The sequence below is a fragment of the Elaeis guineensis genome, chromosome 15 (assembly GCF_000442705.2).
Source record: "Elaeis guineensis isolate ETL-2024a chromosome 15, EG11, whole genome shotgun sequence".
NCBI classification, from domain to species: Eukaryota; Viridiplantae; Streptophyta; class Magnoliopsida; order Arecales; family Arecaceae; genus Elaeis; species Elaeis guineensis.
Window position 1 is genome coordinate 61,745,830 of NC_026007.2, and position 22,425 is coordinate 61,768,254.

The 22,425-nt window shown below is 34.4% G+C and overlaps 1 long non-coding RNA gene across 1 annotated transcript; it reads left to right on the plus strand.

The window, feature by feature from the left end:
- The first annotated feature begins 13,942 nt into the window (after window positions 1-13,942).
- LOC109506675 (uncharacterized) lies at window positions 13,943-16,461 on the plus strand. Its single transcript, XR_002166154.3, has 2 exons — window positions 13,943-14,919; window positions 15,010-16,461. It is a non-coding gene; the product is annotated as an uncharacterized lncRNA (long non-coding RNA).
- The last annotated feature ends 5,964 nt before the right edge of the window (window positions 16,462-22,425 follow it).

Sequence of the window (22,425 nt, forward strand, 5' to 3'; positions counted from 1 at the left end):
AAAACTCGATACATGATCATGGATCGACGATCTCCACTGCTGAGAGATATGGTGTAGAGGATCTTTTCTGGTTGCTCACAGCCACACACACGTCCGTCCTTTACGAAAAATCCACTCGAAGCTTCGATCTAATCGATTTTCTTGGGAGTGCTAGCTCGTGCGAAGACCTTCTTCTTGACCAATCTGGATCTTTTTTTCAAATCTTTAGAATCTTTTTAGAGGTTAAAGATGAACTTCTAGAGAAGATGAAGTGGAAGAAAGATAGAGAAGAAAATAAATTTTTTTTCTAATTTATTTTCTCTTCTCAAACCCTTAGAACCAAAAATCTGAAATTCAGATTTTTACGCACACCTCAAGAGAGAGGACCCTCCTCTCTATTTTTCACATCATAAACTATGTCCAAACTTCTACCACGTGATAAGCTCTCTTCTGGTATCTTACACACATAAAAAAAAACCACAAAAGCCTCTTTTATAGACATGTAAGGAGGTGGGGTGAAGAGTCTTAGTGATCCTAGACTCTTACAGGATTCTGCCTCCCTTCACAATTTTACATCCCAAAATATGCCAGAAAAATATAGGACATCCTTTCCTATATTTTTTCACAGTAAATCAATTTTTCAACTAATCTTTCACAAAAAATCTTCTCAAAATGTTACATATATAAGGAGAAAAAAATTTATTGACGTGGAGAGATTGATCTGGATGAGAACAGATTCTCCAGATAAAGAATATTTTGAAATCCAATTTCAGAATCTTTCTTTTATCAAAACTAATTCAGATTTGGATGTGAGATAGATAAGAGAAAAAACTCTTTTGTATGAAAAAATCTCATATTAAATAATTTTGTGTGTGGAGATATATGGTATGCAATCTTGATTGGCGCAGGGAGAAGAGTCCTATTCCAATAAGGACTCTAAGTTTCCTTATTTGAATCCAAATCAAATCACATCTGCTTTAGCCCAAATAAAATATATGAAATCCAATCTAATTAGGTTCATAAATTTTTAATCAAATTCTAATCAAATTAGAAATTGATTGAATTAAAATCCTAATCAAATCAGGGATAATTCTCTCTTAGCGATTAGATCATCTCATAACCTAATCGGATCAAACCTAATTAAATCCAACTAAATTAGATTTTATTTAATCTTCTTTGCTCAATCAAATTGAGCTAATCAGCAATGTAATTACTAATTAATCCTTCATTAATTCACTAACACTTGATGAATTAATTTATTATAACTTTTGCATAAGGTTAATCATTAATCGAATTGACGATTAAGCCTTTAAATTATTTTCAATCGTTGATCAGTCAAATGATCAGTCAGAATTTTTTTTTGAGTGTGACCCCATAGGTTCGAACCTAAACCTGTAGCATAGGAATAACTTTCTGAATCAATCGATGTAACCATCTAGCAATGATGACCCGATGTCTGGATAGGTTGAATGATGGTGAAGCAACATTTAAGAACCTATTGGTGTATGGTTATCGTATAATTCATCCCTGTGACCCTAATGCTTGAGAACGACCAAGGATTTAACTGTCAATCCTAGATAAGTCATCTATATTATATTTTAATCTTTTTCAAATCCATCACATAGATTATCCAAGCCCAGATTTTGCTAAATTGAAGTATATTGATGCATATCTTCTACTAATTCAGAGTGATCAATCCCATCTTGACTTATGCACCGACTTGATAAGTACTTGACTATATCCAGAAACTTTCCATCACTGAATTAAAAACTTAGTTAATCCGACAGTAAAGTACAATGAGTTGCTTGTAAGTCACCGTGATGATCTCAGATCGGAGGGATACTTATACCCATACCCTTCGTGAGCTATCCTTGATAGCAGAGTGCTCCGCAGTTGGTCACGTTTAGTGATGATGTACCCCTACATCTCACCTGCATGTCATACCAGTATCTCCATACTATTTTGTTACAAAGACAACCAACGCATATGGCACACAACGACCTACACTTGATATCGCTATCGTCCTAGTAATAGTGTATCGTTTGGTCGCGAACCAGTTTAAGGACTACGCAATAAATCCTCCTTTATCAATCAAAGTAGTCCTAAGGACTTCATCACAATATAGAAGTTCGTTAGAAGATGTAACCTTGTGATGAAAAATATCAAATAATTTTTATTATTTATCAATTCATATATAATTATAATTAGCACAATCGTCAAACGATTGGCTTTAGGACATAATTCCCAACAACTCCCACTTAGACTAAAGTCGATCAGTGTAGTATCATATATCCATCTTCGATTATCATCTTAGAACTCCTAGATACCGAGGCTTTAGTAAATAGGTTGGTCAAGTTCTCTTTTCTATCGATTTTCTAAAGATTGACGTCACTTTAATAGATTTTTCGATAAGGTGGTAGCGATGCAAAATACCGAGTAAGCTAATGGGACTTCGGCTCTTTGACATGAGCTATGGCTCCAGTGCTATACAATACATCAGTATCATAATTGGAGGGTGCCACTTCTAGCTTGCCAGTGAACCTATATAATTGCATAGCTTTCTTGCAAGCATCGAATGCTGCAATGCATTCTGTCTCGCAATTTGAATTTGGCTATATTTTTTTGCTTGGAATCTTTCCAGTAGATTGCTCCATTTTTTAAGGTAAGGATGTATTTCGACATATTCTTACTATTATTATGTTCAATTAAAAATTGAAGTCACACTCTACAAGTTTTAAGTCAGATTCTCTATAACCAAATCACCGATCCTTAGTATTTCTTAAATACTTAAGGATGATCTTCCAGTGATTCTCATCCGGATCTTGCAAGTATCCACTCACTATCCTAGTGAGTATACCATATTCAGTCTCATACATAGTGTAATGATAGAATAAATTCTACTCAAAAACATCCTATGTATACTGGATTGAAAAATTCAAGCAACCTCTTAGATCTATCTCTATAGATCTTTATCACTAGGATGAGAGATACTTTTCTCAAAGTTCTTTATGGAGAACAATAATAACAGTGAAATTTTTATTTCCTGTAATGTAAGAAATATCATTCCTGATTAAGAAAATTTTATTCATATACAGGACAAGAAATATGCTCATAGAACTATTAATCCATTTGTATTTGCAGGGTTCTTCTTCATTCTCGACGAAGTCATGCATTTTGATCACTTATCAAAATGCATGTTTCAACTCCAAAATATTTAGCATTACCACTATAAAAAATATCTTGTTATAGTCAATACCATAATGTTGACAATATCCTTAGGCAACCAGATGAGCTTTTTAGTTCTCCACCTTCTCATCTGCACTACTCTGATCCTATTGAAGATCCAATTACACTCTATGGGCTTTATTCTTCGAGTGAATCAATGAGTGTCCATACATCATTGATCTTCATGGACTCTATTTCGAACCTAGGATCTAAGCCATTAATCAGAGTCGAATCTTTGCATGGTATCCATGTAGATGATCAAATCTTTATTATTCTCATCGAGTTCAACAGGATTATGTCTCAAAACTAGAAATCAAAATATCTATCTGACAAATGCGGTACTCTATCGGATCTCCTTAATGGTGCCTCTACAATGGATTTTAGGTTTGATCTAATCAAATCTGATTCTATGGGTTCACCAGATTGTGTCGGTTCTTCTACTTGTCGAACTTCATAAGTTCTATATTAAAGACATCAGTACCTTCACCAAGGTACTTCTTATTTAAAAGGAATGCTGAATAACTCTTGTTCTTTACTATAGTAGAAGTTATATCCCCTAGATTCTTTAGGATATCCTGCAAAATAATACATATAGGATGAGGATCCAAGCTAATCGATCTGCAAATGCTTGACATAAACTAAACACTCTCAAATCCCAAGATAAAAAAGTATCAGCTTATGCCTAATCCATATCTCATATAGAGTCTTTGCAATTGATTAATTTGAAATTCAATTCATAACATAACAAGTAGTCTTAAGAGTATAACCTTAAATGGAGACTGGCAGACTTGTAAACCTCATCATGGATCGAACTATGTTTAACAAAATTGATTTCAATAAGAGAGAATCCTATTCTCTTCTACATATGTCAAAACTTACTTGAAATGCATTCTCTTCTTCGGTCTGATCGAAGAATTTCAATACTCTTCTAAGTTTATTTTTTTACATTATTATAGACTTATTTGAATATTTTAAATAATCTAAATTTATGAAAAATATATTCGTAGATTCAATACATCAGTATGTATCAGATTCAGAATATTATTGGCTCGTTCACCTTTTCCAACAAAAAATGACTTGGTCATCTTACTAAGGAGATAGGATTGACAAGTTGACAATGATTCTCAATCATTGACCTCAAGAATTATCTCCTATTGATCCTATTCTTATTTATATGACCAAGCTTAAGTTGCCAAAGATAGACTTTTATGACATTATCTATTTTAGGAAGTTTGTTTGATTATGTACAATACACTAACAGGCTGTGACTATTCATAAATGTTATTTTCAATTATCCACATGATTTTGATATCATTCATAATGATATCATAAAATCATTAGATAATAGTGACAATCACTAAAATGATATTATTAGAAATGAAAATAGGCTCGAGAATTCCTAAAGTCAGGATTGGAACATAACTTTCATCTCCAATGTTCAGAAATCTCTTACGATTTTCAATCTTCTACTAACCAGAAGTCATTGCAATAATTTGTATGGACATTCGATATCCAATATCTAGGTAGTAGTATCACAGATAAAGAAATCACAAAGTATTATCATATAAATACCTTGTCCAGTAATTCGTTACTGATTTCTCTTCCTTAGTCTGTTCGGATCAAGAGACTTTGCCAGACTAGATTAATCTCAGACTCTTTTGTCAGTTCGAATTTATTAGCCCAAGCACGACTCTTTGCATCTTTTTTTTTCTTTCTCAAAGAATTATTGCCATACTGAAGACATATTTTCAGAGGTGTGAAAGAACTCCTTTAATATTTGAGAAATTTTCTCCCACTAAGTATCATCGAATTTACAACTAAATTCATGTACTTTGCTGCTCTCAATAATACCACATAATGATATGGTCATTTGGCTACTTCTGATAAGTGCTTTTGATCGCATCATATGTGTTAGATGTGAAAATTTCAGGTGCTAGATCCATAATCATATGTACGATCTATTCGTGCTCTAGAACTATTCATAACTTTCGATACTAATTATCGAAGTTGGGTCCTATAAATCAGTCACCGTCAAATAGTGAATGAAGCAAGTACATTTAGCCATAACTGAAAGAAAAATACAAGATCTCTATACTTATGAATTCATTAAGCCTAAAGTCTTAGACTTTAGTCTAAAAGTTCTCTCACTATTTTATACGAATTGATAGTCTCTATTTTCAATCCGAGAAATTACCTTAATTTTTTAGTGGGTACTAGAATCCACACAGACTGCATACAAGCCCGAAGTTGGCTCAGTCAACACATGCTTCTATGGGTAGGTTCTCAACTAATTATTTTTTCGAATAATTTTTAATAATTAATTTTATCTCAAATTTTATTTCAGTAGATGATGGGCCTCCACTGAAAGTTTTAATTTGGTCAAACTATTAATATAAACCTACTCAGTATTTCTAACTAATGAATGATTAGGTCCCAAGATGGCTCAGTCAACCCAATCATCATCAGATAGTACAACAGAGTCATCATATGATGAATGATAATTCCATCATTCAGAGATAACACCAGACAGATGGCATCTGCAATGTCAATCAGAAATAATTGACCTATTATCATTCATCTTAATGGGAGGCTATGATCTAGTTATCTCTATAACTAGCTCATTTTATGGATCTAATAATTTAAAAAATTTAAGAATCAATTTAGAGAAGAGATGAGAAGAGATCAACCAGTAAACCATAATCCTCCCACTAATTCACTAAGTCATTGAATTAGATCAGGGTCATACTAGTTGAAATGGCACCTAGATCAGTTACACTGATCAACCTTAATGGCATGGATCAACTCGAATCACTTAGCGGTCTAATCAAGACATAATTCACTAAATTGATCAGATAAATGAGATCGATGGGAGGATCTGCTAAACTTACTTTAGACACCATCAAAATGACCAGGTAAGCCGCTCTTAATTAAAAATTATCGATCAAAATGCCAAACTTATCTTAGACACCAATTAGTTAATTAGTCTCGATTTGACCAACCTAATGATTCGGGTTCAACCACTGAGCCATAATCAAGGTCCATTTAGTCTAATTAAAGATATGAATTTGACCATCTACAACTATTGTATTGGTTCTTGAGAAACTCTGATTTTAATCTAATTCAATATTTGATTAGATTTAATCAATTTCTCTAGTTAGTCTATTAACTCTTTGATTCTAATCTTAGGTCTAACCCAATTAAGAGGATCTGATTTGAGCTAACCCATGTCCCATATTTTATGTAATATCATTAGATCTCAAATCATAATTCTAGATCTAATCAACTTAACACTTAATTCTCAATTAAGTTTTACATCAACATGGTTAAGGTTATGGTTTGAAATAATTTTATCCTTTTATTTTGTAAATAATTTACAATAAATTTTATGCAAAAATTTTTTAATCTGAAACTAGATTGATTCAATCACTATTAAGCTAGCTACACAAAGAGACTGGGTCGACTCAGTTTAAAACTGGTTCGGCTCAGTACTTGTGCGAGTATGATTCAAGGAGTTTCAGATCTAAAAATTCTTACATAACACTAAAATAAAATCAATCATAATATTTTTAGATCATATCTAAAATTTTTTATGATTCAAGATTTTATTTTTTTATGATTAAAATAATTTTAATCACATAGATTAGATATCTTATATTTCATACAACTTTGTATCATATACAACAAACCTAGGATTTCAAAATCTAGAGTTTTGCAAAAAAATAAGTTTTTTCTTTCATATTCTTTTTCATGGGATCTAATCACATGGCACCCCTACATGTTATAAGATCACCCCATCAAATGAGAAGAGAGAGCCTTTAAACTCTTTTTTGCTCCTATGATCGGACGACCTGGTGATCAATCCAATCCAAGTACTTATTAATCGGATCATTTAATCTAATCATATATTATATATGCATAAATTTAGATCTAATCTAATTATATCAGATCTGATTATAATCTTAGATCATATCTAAATCAGATCATAAATATCACATGCATGACATAAAATCAGATTTTATCAAGGATCAACATAAACTAAGATAACTTTTTCACTATAATGGATAAATCTTACAGTAGGACAACCTTATATCAGTTTGTGTGATCTATCATTAATTAAATTCAGATCTAAATATTACATATTAGATCTAAATAAAATTAAATTTTAAATTTAACATGCACATAAATCATATCATAACGAACATAGGCTCTGATACCATTGTTGGGATGCGCAGGCGATTTCTTGTATGTATTTCGAAATTTTTTTAAAAAAAATTACAGTAGACGATAACTAAATTAATCAAATTAATCTAACATGCATATGATCTAATAATCAAATCAACCTACTCTATGATCTATAATATGTTATGTTGCATATAAAATCTAAAATAATTCGAAGATAAAATCAACATGCATGCATGTGAGCAGTAGATCACATCTACTTCTAATCTGAGTTCAGAACTCGATACCTGATCATGGATCGATGATCTCTGCTGCTGAGTAGGGATAGCAATGGGTAGGGTTTGGGTCGGATAGTATACTACCCATCCCCAAATCCGAACTTAATACCCTATACCCAAACCCGACCCGATACCCAATCGGGTAAGAAAAGAGATACCCATCCCCATACCCAACGGGTTCGGGGATACCCGTGGGTAACCCATTTCTCCATACCCAATCCATACCCGTCCCATACCCAACCCATACCCATCCATTCTATACCAAAAAAAAAATAAAATAATTTTATGCATATTATCAATCAAAAATAGAATTACCAATTATATATATATACATACATACATACGCACATACACACTTCTAACACACACACATACATACATGCATACATATATGCATGCATACATATACATACATACATATATATAATTATATATATATAGAGAGAGAGAGAGAGAGAGAAAGAGAGAGAGATCATATATATGTGTGTGTGTATATGTGTGTGTGTGTGTGTGTGTGTGTGTGTATATATATATATATATATATATGTATATGTATATGTATATATATATTCGGATATGTATATATGTATATGCATATGTATATATATATTCGGATATGCATATATGTATATGTATATATATATATATATATATATATATATATGTATATATATATATATGTATATATATATATATATATATATATATATATATATATATATATATATATATATATTCGGATATGGGTTCAGATATTACCCATATCCATAGGTTCGGGTCGGGTTCGGATAGAAAATAGCACTACCCATACCCGTACTATAATTTTCGGATTTTACCCAAACCCGAACCCAAACCCAGTCAAACTCTATTTTTCGGGTTTGACCAGGTTCGGGTAGGGTGTATACCCATCGGATCGGATTAATTTTGTCATTCCTACTGCTGAGAGATATGGTAGAGAGGATCCTTACCGATTACTCACAGCCGCACATGCATCCGACTTCTACGAGAAATCCACTTGAAGCCCAATCTCATTGATCTTCACGAGAGTGCTAGCTCGTGCGAAAATCTTCTTCTTGGTCGATCTATATCCTTTCTTCAAATCTCTGAAATTTTTTCAGAGATTGAAGATGAACTTCTGGAGGAGATGAAGAGGTGAAAGAAAGATGAAAAAAATAATTTTTTTTAAATTTATTTCCTCTTCCCAAACCCTTAGAAACAAAAATCTGAAATTCAGATTTTTGCGCACACCCCAAGAGAGAGGATCCTCCTCTCTATTTTTCACATCATGAACCATGCCTAAACTTCTATCACATGATGAGCTCTCTTCTGGTATCTTACACACATAAAAGAAACCACAAAAGTCTCTTTTATAAGCATGTAAGGAGGTGGGGTGAAGAGTCCTAGTGATCTTGGATTCTTACAGTATTCTGCCTCCCTTCACAATTCTACATCCCAAAATATATCAAAAAATATGGGACACCCTTTTCTATCTTTTTTCATGGCAAATCAATTCTCCAATTGATCTTCCATGAAAAATCTCCTCAAAATGTCATAGATATAAGGAGAAAAAAATTTATTGGCATGGAGAGATTGATCTGAATGAGAACAGATTCTCCTAATAAGGAATATTTTGAAATCTAATTTCAGAACCTTCCTTTTATCAAAACTAATTCAGATTTGGACGTGAGATAGATAAGGAAAAGGACTCTTTTGTGTAAAAAATCTCTTACAAAATAATTTTATATGTGGAGATATATAGCATGCAATCTGGGTTGGCGCAGGAAGAAGAGTTCTATTCCAATAAGGACTCTAAGTTTTCTTATTTGAATCCAAACCAAATCACATCTGGTTTAGCCTAAATAAAATATATGAAATCCAATCTAATTAGGTTCATAAATTTTTAATCAAATTTTAATCAAATTAATAATTGATTGAACTAAAATTCTGATCAAAGCAGGGATAATCAGGAATCACTCTATCACCTAAAATCCAAGGAGGCTGGATCAAGAAAAGGGGGGTACTACGAGCCCTCTGCCCCACGCATCTAACCAGCTTGCGTGGTTCACCGATTCCACCGACATCAACCTTAGATAGAGTGATTCAGTCGATATAGAGGTGCGCTTCAAGTGGGGGGTGTGCTGTCCCTATTGGGCTGGGCCCTTTCCCATAAGGCCCCACCGTCGGGGCATAAGCGCCCTCTTGCTACCCATATGCAAGGCGCCGTCTTAGCCTTCCCTGACCAGGATCGCTCCCACACCTGTAGCGTTCGTGATCGGCCTCCTCAACTGTGTATCGATCGAAAGGCAGGGCAGCACAGCCCCCAACCGATGGGAGTTGTTACGTCCACTATGTCCCCCCTCGATTCCCAACATGCTATGATACCCTGGGGTGGGTAGGAGCGGGTCGAGTCCGTATTACCGAAGCAATATTCTATGCTACTTTTCAAAGTCTGGATCAACCTATCGGGAAGGTAGCTGTTCTCGACCGACCCTTGACCTAACCCTCGGAAGCAGAGCCACATCACAGAGCTAGGTACTATGCTCATCTATTCTATAGTCAAAGCAGGAGCCTATCCTTAGCAACGTGCCCCAGTTGTCATCTTTGTGTTTGTGTGTGTCTGAATGTCTGAGTGGGACCTTTCCTCGTGAATTGCCTTCTTCGAGGCATGATCAGGAGCGAGATTTCACTCTTCAATGGTACGATACCAGCACGGGCCCTTTCTCTTCCTTAGCGATTAGATCATCTCATAACCTAATCGAGTCAAACATAATTGAATCCAATTCAATTAGATTTTATTTAATCCTCTTTGCTCAATCAAATTGAGCTAATCAGCAATCTAATTGCTAATTAATCTTTCATTAATTCACTAACACTTGATGAATTAATTTATTGTAACTTTTGCATAAGGTTAATCATTAATTGAATTGACGATTAAGCCCTTGAATGATTCTCAATCGTTGATCAGCCACATGATCAGTCAGAAACTTCTTTTGAGTATGACCCCATAGGTTCGCACCTAAGCCTGTAGCATAAGAACAACTTTCTGAACCAATCAATGTAACCATCTAGCAATGATGACCTAATGTCCGGATAGGTCGAATAATCGTGAAGCAACATTCAAAAATCTATTGGCTATGGTTACCGTATAATTCATCCATTTGACTCTAATGCTCGAGAATGATCAAGGATTTAACTGTCAATCCTAAATAAGTCATCCACATTGTATTTCAATCTTTTTCAAATCCATCACATAGATTATCTGAGCCCAGATTTTGCTAAATTGAAATATACTAGTGCATATCTCCTACTAATTCGGAGGGATCAATTCCATCTTGACTCATGCACCGACTTGATAAGTACTTGACTATACCCAGAAACCTTTTGTCACTGAATTAAAAATTTAATTAGTCCGGCACTAAAGTACAGTGAGTTATTTGTAAGTCATCATGGTGATCTCAGATCGGAGGACACTTATATCCATACCCTTCACGAGCTACCCTTGACAGCAGAGTGCTCCGCAGTTGGTCACATCCAGCGATGATGTACCCCTACATCTCACCTGCATGTTGTACTAGTATCTCCATACCATTTGATTACAAGGATAATCAATGTATATGACATACAATGACCTACACTTGATATCGCTGTCATCCTAGTAATAGCGTATCGTTTGGTCGCGAATCAGTTTAAAGACTACGCGATAAATCTTCCTTTATCAATTAAAGTAGTCCTAAGGACTTCATTACAATATTCTAGTAATAGCGTATCGTTTGGTCACGAATCAGTTTAAGGACTACGCGATAAATCTTCCTTTATCAATTAAAGTAGTCCTAAGGACTTCATTACAATATTGGAGTTCGTTAGAAGATGTAATCTTGTGATAAAAAATATCAAATAATTTTTATTATTTATCAATTCATATACAATTATAATTAGCACAATCATTAAATGATTGGTTTTATGATCCAATTCCCAATTGTGGGATGCGTTGGTGTGAAGAAGTTGCGGTCCTCTATAGGCGGCTAGGCACCGTGGGGGTGGGGGATAGAGGAGATCAAGGGTGAAGGAGCCACCGCACCTAGAGGGGGGTGGTGGTGGGTGGCAACGTGGGTGGGTGGTGTAGAGAAGCCACGTGGGGGTGGGGGACGGGGGGTGGGATCGAGGGTAGAGGAGCTGCGAGTGCTTGGGGGGCATAGAGAAGTTGCAAGCGGAGGAAGGGAGATGAAGAAGCGAGCAGAGGGCCCGGGGGGGGGAGTGCGGAGGAGGGAGGTGGAGGAGCCCCGAGTGGCATCGAGAGGGGGGTGGAGAAGCTGTGGGCAAAGGGACATGAAAGAGGAAAGAGAAAAAATAATAATAATATATTATTTTTTAAAAAATAATAATATATAATATCTTAAATTTTTTTATAATAAAATATTATAAAGAAGCACTATTAAGGATGCAATTGAGCCAAGCCAAGTTGAGTAGCTGGAAGTTCGTGCTCGACTTGACTCAAAATACTCAGACTCAAAACTCAGCTCGAGATTGATTAAGTCTTAATATCCCAAACTTGAGCTTGGCTCAATAAAAAAATAGACAAAACTCAAGAACAACTCGAATATTAACCGGCCATACTCGAGCTTAAAATCGAGTTTTAGCCTTCTAATAATACATATATTAATATTTATTATAAATAAAAATAATATTATTAAAAATATATATAATATTGAGTAGACTCGTGAGCTTTTTAGTCGAGTATCCTGCTACTCGAACTTGACTTGAAAAGCTACTTGAGCTCGATTCAATTACTCAAACTCGATTCGAACTCAATAACAACCAACTTGAGTTGAGCTTAAGTAGCTCACGAGCAGCTCGGCTCGTTTGTATCTCGAAGCACCATAGCAAATTTCATTTTATTTACACTTTTATACTTGAAAAAAATGTTAAATTGATCATTCTAGTTATCAATATATTTCAATATAATTTAACCATCTATCTCCATTAATAAAATTATGTCATGTGACCATTATATGATATCATTATTTTATAAAATGATAAAAATATTTTTATCTCCATCTCTTCCCTCCTCTCTGATTAATTTCCTTTTGCTTCGTCGTTGGCATCTCTCTTTCTCCCTACTCCTTTCTTCTCCTATCTCCTCTCTTTCCTCTTCACCCATTTCTCTTAATCCATGGCGATTCGCTCCACCTTTACCCAGTCCTCCATCTCCTCCGCTTCCTCATCCTTCTTCCTTTCTGATTGCTCCCCTCCTCCATCATCGGAGCCCTTCTTTCTCTCCTCCTTCCTCCTCTCCTTCCTTTTCATCTATTTTTTCTCCTCCATGATGGCTCCCTTTATCTACGCCCATTCTTCTATCACCTCTCTTTTCTCCTTCTCTCTCCTCTCCGATTAATCTCCTCCTCCGACGTCATTGATATCTCTCTTTCTCTCTCCTTCTTTCTCTTTCGATCCTTTCCTCCTCACTCATTTCTCCTCCTTCATAGGAGCTCGCTCCATCTTTATCCATTTCTTTACTGCTTTCCTTTCATCCTTCTCCTCTTCCTCCTCTCCGATTAATCTCCTCCTCTTCTTTTTCTCCTCTTCCTCCTCCTCCTTCTCCAAGCCGTCCACAAGTCATGTTTTTTCTCAGTGGCTCCCTCCTCTTTCTTGTCTTTTTCTTCCTCATCCTTTCTCTCTAATTGATCTCTTCTTTCTTTTCTACTCTTCTTTCTTCTTCAAGTTGTCTATAAGCTATCTCTCTTCACAATAACTTTTTTATTTCTTTTTCTCATCTTTTTTTTTTCTTTAAGTCATCTACAAGCGAATGATATTTTTATCTATTTAGAAAAAAAAATATCAATATTTATTGATAAGTGGATGATTGAATTATATTGAAATATGCTGACTATTCGGATCAAATTAATATTTTTTAAAATATAAAAAATATAAATAAAATTTGATAAAAATAAAAAATATATTTTTATAATTTAAATAATTAAAAGAAACGAGGAGGAGCATGAAGAGGGGACGCCAAGTCCCTTCGTCACCACGATAGACATGACTCCCTGATTGGGCGAACTTGATTTCATGGCAGTCCAATTCAGTTGGCAGATCGCATCACGCATAGCTATTTTTGTGCCGCCGGATGGAAGATAGCCTGGAACGGAACCGCCGAGGGAGGTGACGTAAGCAATGACGTCAATCCATCCAAGCACCGACTTTGCTGGCAAGACCAATAGGATTATCACACGTGGACCATCCAAGCACGTCAAATTTAGCACCGCTTTAATCCGACCGTCCATCCTCTCCGAAAGGTCGATAAATACCAGTCCACCCTCATTTCTGCCTTCATTAGGGTTTTCCTTTTGAGCGGTGCCGTCGTTACTCCTGGTTCTTCGTCTTTTTTTTCCTCCTTGGGTTTTCTTCGCCGATCCGGTCTATGAAACGTCGATCAGATCTATGGTTTCATGGATCTTTCGCCGGTGGTTTTTTTTTATTTTTCGTATGATTTCTCAGTCTTTCTTTGATTAGGCTGTAGATCTATGGGTTATGTTTTAGTTTGTGATCGATCTTTGATGTTATAGTTCTTTATGTGAATATGGTAATTTTTTTGCTTATTTTTTGTTATTAAAATCTCAACTAAGACTTACTCTCAAACCAGATGGGGTGGGCCAGATAAACCATTTTTCCTCCATTCCGCTCCAATTTGGAAAGATGTAGAGAAATTATTTTTCGCATCAAATTAGATTTCTCTTCGATTTTTTCTCTTTTTGGTGGTTCTACGTTTTTGTAGCTTTTATTCCTCCCTTTTCTTTTTTTTAAATGTATATTGTTTATAGCTATTCTCACCTCTTATAAATGTTACTCTTTGATCTACAAGGGTAGGTTGTTTTGTTGTTACGTTTCTCTCGATTGGATATATTGACTCTGTAATTATTTGTTTTAATTTCTTTTTAGGCTCTTAAGTAATTATTTATGATTTTTGCTTTTTTTTCCCCTAAACTTCTTGACTTAATACGGTTATCGCGTGCTATATCCATGATTTTTTTTTTTAGGTCTGCACGATTTGTTTTTGTGTTGCTATCCTATTTCTATCCGGTATTTTGCAGCAGATCTTCTGTCGATGGAAAAGGCTTCGGACCCAGGAAGGTTCTATCCTTGTCCTCGTTTCAGATCTGAGGTCGTCATCAGATTTCTTCGTTATCCATGTTGATCGGGCTTGCGCGACCGTGGCGATCATCTTCGACTTCTCTTCCTCCAATCGGATGTAAAAGATGAGGTTGTTAATCGATGGATCTCTCCTGATATCTCTTGTTTTGATAAATTAGAATGAGAGATGTTATGGGTAGGGTTTCTGTCTCTGATGTAGATCCAAGGGAAGCTGGGAAGCTACGTGGATGGGAGAAGGTAAGGGGGTTTAGGGGAGAAAAAAACTCCTCTTGGATCCTATCCTGTTGTCACACCGACCTTTGCCATGTTGGGTGCGCTCGCATGGCAGGTCACCGAACCCTAATAAAATTTTTATGTTTTTTTGGTAGGGGAGATCGCACGGGGTTGGTCTTTTTCCCCGGGTTCTCCCCTTTCTGCTCTCTCTCTCTCTCTCTCTCTCTCTCTCTCTCTCTTTCTCTTCCTTCCTCTTCCTTTGGCTTTTTGTCCTCAACTGCATGGATCGCTTGTGACCTATAAGCCGCCGTCGACTTTGTTAAGAAAGCATAAAGGGATCCCTCGTGGCCATCATCAACCGTCGAACGAGGTACAATTACATCAATGCTTGCTATCCATTAAATTTAAGTAGCTGAAAAAAAAGGGTATAATCGAATTTATTTCATTCATTAATTTATTTAAGCCAGTTTTATGGATAATCAGTTAATCTTTAAATCCTGAATGTTGAGGTACAATTACCGCATTTATGATACCCGTTGTCGTAGTGTTCATTTCATCATAACTATTTTATTTCCCCTGGAAGTATCGGACAAACTATATTGTTTATGTAACGTGCAATTTCTCCACCAACTAGTTATTATGCGGACCATGTAAAGAAATGCTTACTTTGCATGGTTACAAATATGGAGCGTGCAATTATTTTTGTTACTTTCGTCTGTGATGTTTGCTTCTGTTTTATTTGGGATTTGTTGGTTAATTTACGCCTACATGAGCTCATAGTGTTGTTTATTATGTGCTCTAAATGAGACTTTGGAGCCTAGTTAGTATGTTCTTTTGTAAGATCACTCGATTTCTGCAGTGGAGGGTCATTTTATGTAACATTGTCCTCTTATAGGAGGCGGTTGTGTTTTAGTTTGTTCCTGGGTGAGTGGTTCTGTATGCTTAAGTTATGTCGTGGACCTTGGATTTCTCTGTACGAATTCAAAGGCAATACAGTCGCGAAAGCAGCAAGATAATGTGGATGGCGCTGGACTATGGACGCCCTGTGGCAAACCGGACGACGATGATCTCAGCTTGTCTATGTCATAATGTCATGGCTGGAATCTGTGAAGCTTCGGATGTACTAGAGCTGTGGATAGGACAGCGGACTTGGGATCCATGATTTATTCTCTGGAGTTCTCCGTGGTTCGATTCTTTATTCTTGCAATTATGTGATATGCATACATGAAAATGTTCTCCACGAGTATTTTGCAATCGTCATTGAGGTCATTGCTGGACAGGCAAGAAAAGTTGTTGGGGCATCATCCATGGAGAATGGTAATCAACTCTTGTTAAAACTATTCTTATTTTGTAAAAATCTTATTGTTTTTTTTTTTTTTGAAGCTTTGATTCTTGTATCTATTACTGCCTATAGCTAATTTGCGCTGGATTGTTTTTATGTTTTGAGATTGATTCTGTAGTTTTGAGGTTTGTTGTTTCCTTGTTTAGCTTCCGTATCAAAAGTGCCATAGCTGCTGCTTCATTCCCTTCTTCTGGGGCTAGATTTCTCAATTATGTTTTGTATGGGGATTGTCATTAGGTTATTACATTAGTCTGGGGAAATCGGTTACTTTATTATTTTGGCTCAATTTTACCATCGGTAGTCTTGAGTGCTGTCGGATGATTGAAGTGTCCTTGGTGGGCACTCACATTCGGTTGAAGCTGGTAGTTGGGTGGGGCAGCGGTGGTGAGGAGCAATATTTGCTCGTTTTGGACTCGGGAGTTCTGTTGTTATTGGGCGTTGGAAGAGGTCTGGGCCCTTATCTTTTTTTTTTTTTTTTTTGGTTGGGCCCCGGGTGAGTGTTTGCAGGTTAGAAAGTCGGGCTGGAAAATGTTATAGAAAATTATTTTTACGTACAGATCAAACGAATATGTATGTTGCGTTGAAGTAAATCTGGCGTATCGTGCTTGCTCGTCAAATGTAGGGAAAATAATGGAAGAAACTAATGCATCGAGGAAATTAGTTGTCTTTTTAAATAAAAATAACCATGTTCTGAATTTTTGTTTATTTGAATAGGTGTTATCTTGTCGGTGGTAGTTTATTATTAGTCATCGCAATTATTCATTATTGTGGTTGAGTGGTTGGGCTTGTCCGTTATTTACGGGCATCGGATTCGCGCCTTATTAAGAAAAAAAATCGGTGTACGGGCAAAAGTGGCCGTAGCACTTCATTTTTGTGTCTAGATCCTTTGGGGGGTTGGACGGAATGTGACCTGAGTAAATTTAGACTTTTTTAAAAAAAAAAAAATATTGTTGTGTGGTTTTGTGGGGTTGTTTGGGGGGTGTTTAAATTGTACCGAGGCTCTAAATTGTGGTTGGCCGGGTAAATTTGCGGGACGTTTACCTTTTTTTTTAATTTTTGGGTTCCTCCGATTGTTGTCGTCTTAGGTGGAAGAAAATATCACCGGATTTTGGCGATGAGGAATTTGCGTGGTAAGGGCTTGTTGAAGGAGTTGGCTAATAAATGGATTGGACGAATTTGTCTTATTTTTTTAAATTTATAATAATCGCGGCGGGGGAACAACATCATTTTTTTCTGGGTGGCGTGTAAAGGGGCGGTCACTAATTTTTAAGACGAGTGCGAGGAATATTAATTTTATTCTATTTTTCGTATGTCAGTTTTTCCCAATCTTTTTACGGTAGGAATTTAGTAGGGTTGTGTGGGAAGTTATTTGTTTATTTACTTTTTAAAGAATTGGGGTGTGGTTAGGCCGCTTGATTTTATTATTATTATTATTATTATTTCTTTTATAGGATTTGGTTGGGGGGTGGGGGGAGGTTGGTTTGGGTTCTGGGAAGTGAATAGGTGAAAAAAAAGAAAGTAGGAAAATCCAGTTGTGAAAAAAAAAAAGAGAAGGAAAATAGAGTTGGTGGAGGGGGTATTGCGGTTTTACGAGAAGTATCTTATATGCAAATTTTGTAGCGGAGGGGAATTTAAAAGTAGTTTTTTTTAGAACCGATACGTTTTCATAGTTTCTTCGGGATCTCTAAGCTCTGTAAATGGTAAGAGCGCTCGAAGCGTTGGTGGAGGCCTAACTTTCAATGCTCGAGAGGATGGTGGTTCGAATCCACCGAGATCCTTTAATTTTCCTTGGCTGTTTTGTGTTGTTTACTTTTGGCGGCGGATTATAATTTGAAAGCATTACAGTTATAATTGGTAGACGTATACTTCCGGTTTCTCAAATTGTTGTGATCCTGTAATTAATTTGGAACCGTAGTGTCTTTGAACATTGGTTATTTTTTCGTGAGTTTAATTTACAAATCAATTTTTGAAAGTTCATCAAACGAATTTTTTTGGTATTAAAAAAAAAAATTGAAAAGCTTTCTTGCCTTTCAAGTCTGCTGCTTGTCTTTAAAATTGTAATAAACGAATTCATATAAAAGTAGTTTATAATCTTTTTGTTAATAACTAACGGGATAAATTGCTGCTTATCTAAATTATGTCTGAGGGAAAATTTTGTTTGGCTTGCTATTGTGGTTTTTAGGTGCTGGTTGTAACATATGTCACGAAAGGGTAGGATAGAGTTGATAATTGAGCGTAAGGGACCAGGTCTGGTTGGTGAGCCATTCAAGTTTTGATATTTTAAGTTTGTGCTCTGTGATTTTTACCCGATTCTTAAGGAAAAGAAAATTCATAAATGGATTTTCCTCAGGGTTAGCCTATGGCCGAAAAGAGTTATAATTCATTTCAAGTGGTTTTATATTAAAATATATTAACAAATTTCAAAGTATAAAATGGTATTTTTGTGTACTATTTATTCTTTTATTTCTGTATTAATATATAAAGTAATTTTGAGTTATTTTTTCAAAAATAAACTTGTTAGAATAATTATATGCAGCGCAGGACTTAGATATCTATTTTAATTATTGTAAATATTAAGCTTTTAATTATTTGTAAAAAAAGAAGTTTTTTTTTTAAAATCTGAGTGAAATACTGTTTTTTTGATAAAATTGATTACTAGAATATCACAAATTGGTTCCAAAGTAGGTTATTAGTTTTAGATTGCGTCATAGTAGTCGAGAGGTATTTTGATGCAACGGTTTGGTTCTTCCGATCTTTATATGTTACTTTTGAAGCCAGTTTTTCTTAGTTCCTATGTTTGTGTGGTTATTTTTTCTAATGAATATAAATATAGATATAAATAATATTAAAATATAATAATATAATAATATTTTTTAAATAGATATCGATATAAATTAGATATTAAAAATATAAATATAATTATGAATATAAATTGAATAATTAAATTTTATAATTATAGAATTAAAGATAATATAAAATAAATGATAAATTAAATTAATAGCATATTTAAGTGATTGTATATTTATTTTAAAAATTAATAAATATTATTTTTTTATGGATATAGATATGGATATTATCCGGATTATTTTCACCTCTAATCCATTGGATTTTTTTGGTCTAGCTTGTTGTTTTTCTCTTTTTAATTTGCTAAAAATTATAAAAATAATCTTTTCATTAATGTTTTGTGATTATATATATAAGGTACTCTTAACCCACTCATTTGTAATTATAGTTGTATAAAAAATAAATTTTTTTATTTCTAAAGCAGTTTAAGCCACATACTTCTATTTGTCAATATAAAAATAAATTATAAATTATTTATTTTAAAATAAAATAAATATATAATCCAAAAATATAAAATTTATTGCCATTTTTAATTATTATAAATAATAATATTTAAAAAAATTTAAATATTTGTGGAGTTTCTTTCGTGGGACATCATCCTTTCGTACTTGAGGAGGAGGGATTGAAATTAATCTTCCAAGGGTAGAATATAAAGATTAGCGTTCGTAATTTTATAGAAATAAAATAAAATTATCTTACAGCTTATATTTTAAAAATGAGCCATGAGTTTTCGGTGTAACCCCTCGTCATATAAGTTATAGTTCTGTGTGATTGAGAAATGGATTGGATAGATGGCTGGTTTATTAATTTTTTGGTTTTACAGATGTGATCTAATTTTATAATTTATAGAAAAAAATATAAAAATATATTTTTTTTAATTTTAGTTTAATTTTATTTACATCTCTTGTATTTTAAAAAGTATCAAACTTACCATTCTAGCTATCAATATATTTCAATATGGTTCAGCCGTTCATTTTATCAATAAATGATGTTAGATTTTTCTCTCAATGAATGAAAATATTCTTTATTTATAGATGGGCTTGGAGGAAGAAAAAGATGATAAAAAAAAAGCGAATGAAGAGGAAGAGGAAGGGAGAATGGTCGCGGATAAGGAAAAGATTAGAGGAGAAAAATGAGGATAAGAAGGAAAAGAGGGTGAGGAGGAAGAAGAGAGGAAGAATGGATTATTGACGAAAAAGGGTAGAGGTGGAAGGGGTCGCCATGAAGGGGATGGCTTCATGGGCGGTTTGGAGAAAAATGAAGATGAGGAGGTAAAATATAAGAAAAGGAGGTGGATGGAGTCATTATGAAGGAGGAGAAATGAGTGAGAAAGAAGGGGAGAGGAAAGTTTTTTTTGCCAATAAGAAGAGGAGGATGTAGAGGAGGCCATCTAAAGGGATAGGACTCATAGGTTGGTTTGGAAGAGAAGGAGAAAGAGAAGGAAGAGGAGGACGGGAGAGGGGCTGCCAGCAAAGAATAGGATGGAGGAGGAGGAAGAAGAGGAGAAGAGGAGAGGAGGATGTAGAAGGAGCCATCTAAAGGGATAGGGCTCATGGTTGGTTAGGAAAAGAAAGAGAATGAGAAGGAAGAGGAGAAGGGACAAGGGGCTGCCAATAAGAAATATGGTGGAGTAAGAGGAAGGGGAGGAAAAGAAGATAGGGAGAAAGAAGATGAAGAAGGCAAAAATGAATGAAGGTGGAGTAGGCCGCCATAAAGAAGGATGGTTTGTGGATGGCTTAGAGAAAAAGGATGAAGAGGATAAGTGCATGAGAAGGAAGGAGAGGAGAAAATGGAGGAGGAGAATGGATAGAAAAAGTGGAGAAAAAAGGAGAGGAGAATGGGTGGAGAAAGAGGAGAAGAAAGGAAGAGGGAGAAAGAGAAGGGGATGAGGAGAAATGGGTGAGAAAGAAGAAGAGGGGGAAGGAAGAGGAAGAAAGAGGGACACCGGCGATGGAGGAGGGGATCAATTGGAGAGAAGGTAGAAGGAAGGAGATGGGTATTTTTATTATTTTAAAAAATTTTATTAATGGAGATAGATGGTTGGACTATATTGGGACATATCGATAATTAGAAGGATCAGTTTGATACTTTTTAAAGTATAGAAGTTGTAAGTGAAATTGAGCTAAAATTGAGGAGATATTTCTATAATTTTTTTAATTAGTAACTATGATTATAGTCATGCAATCAATATTTTTATTTAAAGAAGGAACAAACTACCAACTATAGTTTAAAATCAATGACATATATAGATTTTTTTGATCATATCCATCCACATAGAATACTTCTAAGAAATAGCACTCGGTAGCAGGACCATAAGTTTGTAGATTGTGATGATACATATAACATACTCAAATAGGCTAACTTATGGCACTCAGTAATTGCTCCTACTTTGTTACCAAAAAAAAAAAAAAATGCTCCAATGGTGGCCTAACAAAATTAGTGAGACAAGCAAAATTTTAAAATTCGGATCAAACTAGATGGTCAGGATAGGAAGATTGGGGAACCCATAATTGGATGGACACTGGTTTAACTTGATGCCAGGTGGATGGAAAACTAGGTTAATTATCCAAATAAAGTTATATCAAAATAGTTCTTAAAGACTAATCCTCTATTTGGTACAATAGATGATAAGAAAAGAAAGATGAATGAGGAAGAGAATGAATGGATCTTTTATTTATTCTCCTGTATGTTTGGTAAATATGGAAGAATGGACGAAAATGATTCTCTCTATATTTGGTTTAGGAGAAATGAAAAAGAGAATGGATGATGTTTATATGATATTTTTATTAAATTATTCTTTGATAATAGATATTATCATTATTATCAATTTATAATATTTATTTATACTAAAAAAATAAAACAATATATAAACTTATGATCTTTATAATTTATAAATATTTTAAAAATATATAAATATTTGTATGAATTTAATAACTAATCTTATAAATTAGTTATATATGAATCAATCTATTTATATGATTAATTATATAAAAGATAATTAATTTGTAATTTAATTTAAATAATTGATTAATTTTATATAAAGATTTAACTAAAAAATAGTGAATATAAATAAAATATATAAGATAATTCTATTTATTTACTTATGATTATGAAAATTATGTATTAAAATTAAAATAATTAGTAATAAAATTTAATATTATAGTGTTAATAGTATATCTAAAATAAGAAGTATATATAAATAAAATGAATGAAAAA